An 8384-nucleotide genomic window follows, 5' to 3' on the forward strand; every position below is an offset into this window, starting at 1 on the left:
CTGAGCCATGTATTATTTATGTACCAATCCTGCTGCTCAAACACCCTATAGACAAGCATTTATTTGCTAGGGTTCTAAGTGAGCACAAGGGGTTGTCACCTTTAAAACGAAAAACAAAACCTGTGCGTGTGTTTTTTTTAAACTTCCTTGATAACTACGTACCTGTGGTTGCCGTAGATTAACATTCAGCTGCCGCCACATTAATTTTATAAGCATAGATATTTATTTTTATTTTGATATGCTGGTGCATCAGGGGTTTTCATTGAAGCACTTTTTTTTTAAGAAAAATCCTCTGCTTGTTACTTTTCCATGGGGTTAGTCTTTCTTTACAACAGACCCAAAGAGCCAGCCCTTTTTCAAGATTTCTCTGTATGAGTGCGTGAATTACTTCCTTTAGTATGTCTGATCTATATAGTGCAGACATAGTGAAAACTTTGCTATGTTATTCATACTTATTCATTTCCATATCGGCATAGCCTTAAAACTTGGCTTCAGTTTTGCAATCATCACTTTGATAGGTAAAAATCTACGTAAAATATAAATTCTTTGCCTTAGTGTATGTTTGGCACAAATCTACTAAATTTGTATTTTTGCCATAAATTTGCATAAACTTTAAAATTGCTGAAGCCATCATTAGCATTCCTAAAGAACTGGAAGCTTCAAGGTTTAATTTTAAGATGTTTTATACGGTGAAATTAAAAAGGGACTGGTTCTTTAATCAAGCAACCTAGAGTGATTGTAATTCAGATTTGTAACATTACAAACATCTTCTTATGTTTATATTATTTGTTAGTTTGTATGAAACCGAGACCAAACAGCACTGATATTATTATTATTATTAATTTATTTTTTACTGCCTGACTGACTTTCATTGTATTTTACCTGAAAAATGGAAACAATATAGTAATAGTTTTCAGTACAGCACTTTTATTCTATTTTTATTTTTCTTTTGATTTAGGTTTTTTTTCCCTGTAAATATTTGTAATGGTACAAGAAATATCCCCATTTTAAGTATTATCTAGAACTATATGTTCAAGCAGACATGCATGTATACCGTACACTTAACCAGTCTCAGTTATATATGGTTTTATGTGATTAGATTGCAAATAGAGACACTAACTTAGAGCAGTATAAGAGGTTTTACTCACTTCCATAATATTTAATGAATGGGACCCTTGGTTTTAAAGCACAAGAAAGGATCACGGAAATTCATGCGTGTTCCAAAAATGTCTGACAGCTTCCGATGGTGCGTTTATTGCTGCTTAACTGGGTATTTAGCCCACTGGAGCATAGCGAAGGAAAAATGGAAGTACGCCATGGAGAGCAATTTTTACTATTGCCTGACTTATTTGTGTCAAGGTTTCATTGGATGACTGGGTAATAAGAAGCCTTATCTGCATTAAAACAACTCAGACACAGTAACCACTGTATATTCCTGCTGTCCTTAGGCACAAAAGGCTTAATGCATGGCCAAAGGAAAGAATGGGTGAAACTACCCAACCTCTTCTGCCTCCTGTAATGCAATCCAAAATGGAGCTCTGGACCAGTGCCTGGCCACCCAGTATTCCTGTCTTATAGACCAGTGCTATCTACTACTTTTTACTCTCAAACCTTTTTCAACTGTGGTTTCACCTAGAAAGCAAGGTCAAGATAGCGTGCCCATTTGTGTATAGCGACTGAATGAGGCACAATTCAGGTGTGTATGCGGTAGAATGAGGGAGCTAATGATCCATCAACATATTACTGAAACTCGCAAACAAAATGAATGTATGTGTAAAGATTTTAAGCGCTGAACTACAGTATTTTTAATACATTTTTTTATGAAACTCATTGTGGTATAATGGGATCTTCCGTGTGGCCCACACTGTGTTTAAACATTGCTAATATTTTGTTACTCAGTGGTATTTTTTGATATTTTATTCTGCATAGAATCGAAGAGATTGGTTATTACAATTTAATGTGGACATGGCCTGTACAGTTGGGAAATATACACCAAATTTGAGATGGAGCTAGGGTTTAATCGTTGGACTGTGTCAATAAGCATACTAACTAGTATTTTAATCCTACAGATGTTTTTACAATTCCAAACGTGTGATTCTTGGTTTCAGGGATGTTCTAGAGGCCTGTATGATGCAGAGATCGCTCAACGAAATAATAATGAAAAATAAAAAATGAAACCCAAATAAAAAATGAATGTATTTTTAGACTGAAATAGAACACACTTTTTTTCTCCTCCAAGATTGATAGCTAGACAGTATATATATTTTATACTCTTTATAGTTGATTTTAGATAAATCTGTCTAAACAGATGCCTAGATTTTCCTTTTTGTTTATTAGATTTCTTAACATATGTATATAATACAGATTTTTTGGAATGTGATTTTATGTCCCGTAACTGCTAGTAGTTTGAAAATGTTTTATTTTTTTATATATATTTTTTTTTTACAATTTTCTTTTTATCATTTTCTGTTTCAGCCTGTGGTACAATGCCCTCTGTAGTTGGATATGTATTGAGTTTAATGATACCCATACTTTGTTCCTGGACCAAAGGTGCCCCCCTTTCTCGGATTCAAATGAAATGACCTCAGAACTACATATTTAGTTATACATATATTTGCTTTTTTGTGTTTTGTTTTTTTTGTACTCCTATAACATACAAAAAAATGGTTATTTATTAAACTAAAAAGCAGTTATTGTGCGAAGCTCCAAAAGTGGTCATCACTATGGTAGTCAATGAAATTTGCTCCCTATGCATTTGAACTTCCTGGATTTAAGTGTATGACATCACAATGAACGAAGGGTAGTTTAATAACTTCAGTCATTTTCTTATACCAGATCTATTGATGATGTACCTGGTGTTTGATCCCAACAAGTTCTAGATGTCTAGTGGAAACTTAAATTAAATGTTCTGACCATATAGAGTACACAAAAAGAAAAGTTGGAATGCAGCACTCAGCAGTAAAATGGTGCACGAGCCAGGGTACCACCAAGTCCCTCAATAAATCCAAAATAAAGAAGCAAAGGCTCAGCACTCAAATGATAAGGTGAGTTTATTTCACGCAGGCAACGTTTCGACGCACAGGTCTTTCTCAAGCCTCAAAAGACCTGTGCGTCGAAACGTTGCCTGCGTGAAATAAACTCACCTTATCATTTGAGTGCTGAGCCTTTGCTTCTTTATTCTGACCATATAGAGGGCATTTGTTTGCACCTTTAAATTTATTGAGTAATTGAGAGGGGTTAATTAATGTTTTACTTGTCATACATAGGATTCGGAATGTTATGAATGGGTATGCTTGAGAACTTCTTCCTTTTAATGTATCTTTAAGTCACAGGTGACTATATTGTATGTAATTGAAACTGGAAATGTGTTTCCAACAAGTGATGGAAAATAGTACCATTTTATACAGAGCCCCTCAGGACCATATGATACCTGATGATACAAATTGTATCATTGTAGGTGGTTTTTTTTTAAACTTTTTTAAAGTAAATTTCACTTTTTTCAGACAGCAATTTGCCCACTATTAAAAAAGGTTCACTATTGTAGACAGTGGCATATTCTCATCTAGGCTGGAAGCCTTCTGCTGCATAACCAGCGCAGATTGTCCTATGGGGTGTGCCACTTCCCCTTGGGCCAGTTGGGGGGGGATGAGAGATCTCCCTTGTTGCCGGTCGTATACACTATGGAGCACTTTGTGTAGCCAGAAATGCCTCCATGGTGACCTTCTCCTCGTTGACTATCCCGTTGCTCAGCATGGTAGACAGCAGCCATGGGGTAGGTGGTACATGGTGGCTGTGGAGCTGCTCTGAGGCAGGCCTAGGTCAGCGCCTAGCCAAGATATGTCAATGGGTTATGAGTACTTTAAACATTTTCTACATATTGAAATTACATTATAACTGGTCTGGTGTGGCTTTAAAAAAAATATGGACAAATTCTGCCTGAAAATGTATCTAAAATGCCTTTTAATTTTGATAGCATTTAAACTATTTGTGTAACACTGTGTGTTGATACAAATAGGGTGTGGGTATTCTGTAAATGCTTGTGAACGGCATTGTTTTATATATATATATATTAAAAGAACAAAACTGTAGTCTGGACTATGTTCAGCAAACCCTTCTTCAGGACAACTGATTTTTAGGTTGTACTGTTGTGTATTTTTTACCATGTTCTACAGACATCTCTTCATTAAAATGGAAGTGATTCCTAAACTAGATTCATGTTACTCACAACACCAAAAAATATTGCCTTTATATTGTGCCATCAAATTTAATTTCACCGTCTGTGTAATTTATTGGAACAACAGTTCATATAAACGACCTAAAGCTGTATGATGAATTAATCATTTTATATCTCGCATTAGGATAAAAATAATCTAATAAATATTTCTAAATATTAAAAATTTACCAAACATTAAAAGAAATGTAAAGCATTTGCGTTCTGTAACATTAGAGCTTTAGGAGCCAGACAGATTGTAATGAAAAATAATAAAACACAATGAATTCTCTGTAATTTCTTAATTTCCATAACATGTTTTTAAATATATAGAATGTTCTACATTGCTGGTAGGTATTTAATGTCATTAGTGACACTTTTTATTGATGATTTTCTTGAAGGTTGCAAATATTGTAACTACATTTTATCTCTCTAGTTTTCTGTATGGACAATAACCTTTTAAACCTATTTTCTTGGAATTTGCCATATTCCGCAGCTATGTTTAGACTTAAACTACCGATACCTGCGTAACTGCTTTGTATAGAATAATAACATATTCTGGTACCCTGGGATGTACCGGTACTTGAAGACCCCAAATCCTGCGGCTTGTGAGATCTGATGTATTGTGTTCTTTGGAACACAATGCCCACTAATATAAAAATGACCAGCATTCTATATTCTTTCTTTTTTCTATTCCTTAAGGTTTGGTCTTACAGGTCGTGTCTTATATTCCAAAGAATGTATACAGCATCCCCTTTTAATGCCACTATATTTTAGATATACAAGGAAAATCAGTTGGCTTAATTAGCTAACTCTTAATAGAGTAGGCTAAGTGCTGGCTGAGAGCAACATTTTTTGGGCATTGTTTTAAGGCAATTCCCAGGTTCTTCCATGCTTTGCCTCTTTCTCACCATAGATCCTACCAGGATGATATATTTCCTTTTTCTTGGTTGTTAAAGTATTATGGAGTACTCGCTTTGTGCAGTCCAACTGAATGGTTGTCCTGTATAATTACATATCCCTTTTTGGTCAAAGTACTGCCAGTATTGGGATATTTGACTCCCTCAAGGTTTTCGCAGAGCTTCACATTATTGAAATGGCATACGAAATCTTGGGTTCCATTTCAGCTGTTCTACAGCAAAAGCTCTTTGGAAAACATTTTCATCTCTAGTAGAATACGCAGGGCCAGTCTGGACCAGGGGCTGCCGACAGACACCCCAAAAAATGCCCCCAACGTGTAGCAGTCAGTCTGGTCATACCTGGTAGGGGTGTGCGTGTGTGTGGGGGGGGTTAAAGAGGCTTTATGCCTGGGGCTGAAAATACAGGTAACCGTTCTACTGAGACCCTAGTTTTGAAGAAAGGCCATTCTTTGATAGTTTTGAATACAGATCGCTATATTTAGTAAACAAACTAAAATTCAGTGCAAATGCTAGTATTTTGTAACAAATGTACTTAAATGAACTTTATTTGTTGTAGAATAAATATCATAACTAACAGTTTTTGTGATAAATTATGCACAATTTGTTGGATTTCTAGAAAATAGTTAGCGAATGGCGTACTTTAACACTATTTCATGTGCTAACTTATTTTTTTTTACGATCCGCTAGTTTGGGAATAATCCTTTGTTATATTGCCTCTGTATTTCTCACTGGCATATTTACTTAAACGCCAGCTGCAGACGACTTCACTATACATTAGGAAGGGCCAGTCCCAGTGAGTTGATCCAACACAAGGGGTTAAGCAGCCCAGCTTAATGAATAGAGGAAGTGAACACTCACCAGTTGAATTATACATAATGCAGGGCCTACCTGCAATAAAAGCTCGCAAGGGTTCCTAATGCATAATGAAGTCCACGAGATGTTTCAACTCATCCATAGTGCATAGTTTACCAAATCAAGCGTTATTCTGCTTTAAAGAATAGTTATTTTTTATGTGACTCTTTTTCTAACTAGGCTGGGATTTTTTTATGCTGTAAACCTGGTGGTGTTTCCGTATGAAACAGTAATTGTATTTGACTCGAGTGGCTAACGTGCAGGGAACCGGGGAATAAGGTCACATATTTTTTTCTGGAATCTCGGGATTCCTTTTTATAATGGTTATATCAGTAGGTTTGCTGTAGCCAGCAGGGAAGTATTTATAGTGTGAATAGCAGTATTTGTAATAATCTTTTTATTATTATTATTTATTTGCATTTTTTTAATGTTTAGTGTAGTTATTTTTTTCTCCTAGGTCATAAATGTCACATCTTGATATTTATTTAATATTATTATTATTATTGTAGTTCTGTATGTATGAAGGTGTAGGAAAAGCAATGTTTGTGATATGGGGTCGAATACCCAACCTATTGTAATGTAATATTGTTGTACCCGTAGCTCATAACCCCATCTTATTAATAAAAGAAACCCCTACATTTATTTTCCTTGTGTCACTGGCAATGTACCCCCCCGTGAAAAACCACTGTCGGACTCTTTCTTGTAGGCAACAATTAAACAATTTTTAATTGGAATTTGTCTCTTTTGGTTTTGTTTGAGGCCAACCCATCTCGGGAACCCCGTGCAGGTGATATATGTGGTCATGGAAATAGTTTAGACAAATATATTTAGGTGTAGAAAAGTAAAAGAAGGGTGATCCTGGAAACTGGAGTAGGTGCTAATTATAAGGTATCTTGTGAACTTACATCTGCTCATTCTCAACCATAGATTCTCTCTAGAACTGAATTCTCTCAATGTTACCGTGTAGTACTGCGTTAAACTGTTCAGTATACGTATACGATATACTAATGTCGCAAAAAAAGTTTGGTAGAAAATATCATCTGCTGACTATACTGAGAAAATAACAGATAATGTATTCATATAAAAGGTTTGAATGTCTTCATTAATTATTTTAGAATTTTTTTATTTTTTTTTTTTACAATGAACAGGTTTTAATGTGAAACACTCTGCAAAGGACTGCGGAGACTTCAAAATACATAGTTAAGGGATCTCCATAAATAGCTTTATATTGTCGGGAACGAAGGCAGATTGGTCTGGGAGAATTTTGTTCTAACCGGGATTCTAGATTTTAAACCGTATTAAAAAATAATGTGTTCCCAATATGCAACAATTTGGGTAAACTATGAGAAAGTGAATTAGCTGAACAATGAATATGGCACAGTATGGATTCAGATTAACGAAAGCATGCCACAGGTCAGCTGCTTGCTTAATACCACACTTAAAAGAACATTGTCCATAAACCCCTTAATGTTCTTCGAATAGGCGTTGGTTCTAAACCTGTATGGAACTACAATGCAATTTATTCCTCTAGTAACTTTCTAGATAGATTTTTCAGATTTTAAAATCTTAACATGTTAAATTATGTAGATTATATTTGGTCTTAATATATTTGTATTTAAAGGGGACGTAGTTGACCATGTGTGATTTTTATTTCTCTCCCATTGTTGCCCCTTTTAGTCATAGGTCTTCAACCAAAACTAATAAGGAGAACCTGCGTGCAGAAAAAACACATGGAGCAATAGAATTTGTCAATAGATAAGAACTATTTGGCCCATCTAGACTGCCTGTATATAAAACATAATATTAATGTTTAGTTATTAAGAAAATGTATGCATTATCCAACATAATAAAACTTGGTAATGTCACCTTTGATCGCCAATTACTGCTTATGTGTGGTCTTAATCGTGGAGTTTGACTCAGCCGCTCCATTACATTTCTTGTCCTTCAATAATTCTGACTTACCTGCTTGTCTCTGATTGTTTTTTCTATATCAAATTCATCATACAAGTGCCAGTGTTTGATGTGTCCCTCTATATCACACCAGGGAACTTCTCATTGTTGGCTACCCAGAGATCTCCCTCTTCTGAAGGGGTTGCTTCGTGGGGGGCTTACCAGGCACCCAGCTGCTTGAGGAGCCTGGTTAGCATTGGTAGCCCCCACGTAGCGATACACGGGGTGAGAATTTGAGGAGATTTGGGCAAGGAGTGTACATGGTTAGATACCCCTGCCTTGCCCCAGAGCGTGAGTGACCCAAAGACCCAGGATGCGGCGCTTCAACTGGAGACTCAGATCTGACGAGTTCCCACCTATGCTTCATTTTTCATACAATTAGATAGAAATGATATTAATCAGTAGAATTTTCTATTGAGAAGACCATTTTCCCAAAATGTTGTTTCTTTAAA

This window comes from Sceloporus occidentalis, unplaced genomic scaffold (genome assembly GCF_023333645.1).
Source record: "Sceloporus occidentalis isolate IW3139 unplaced genomic scaffold, rSceOcc1.0.p SCAF_49, whole genome shotgun sequence".
Classification (NCBI taxonomy): domain Eukaryota; kingdom Metazoa; phylum Chordata; class Lepidosauria; order Squamata; family Phrynosomatidae; genus Sceloporus; species Sceloporus occidentalis.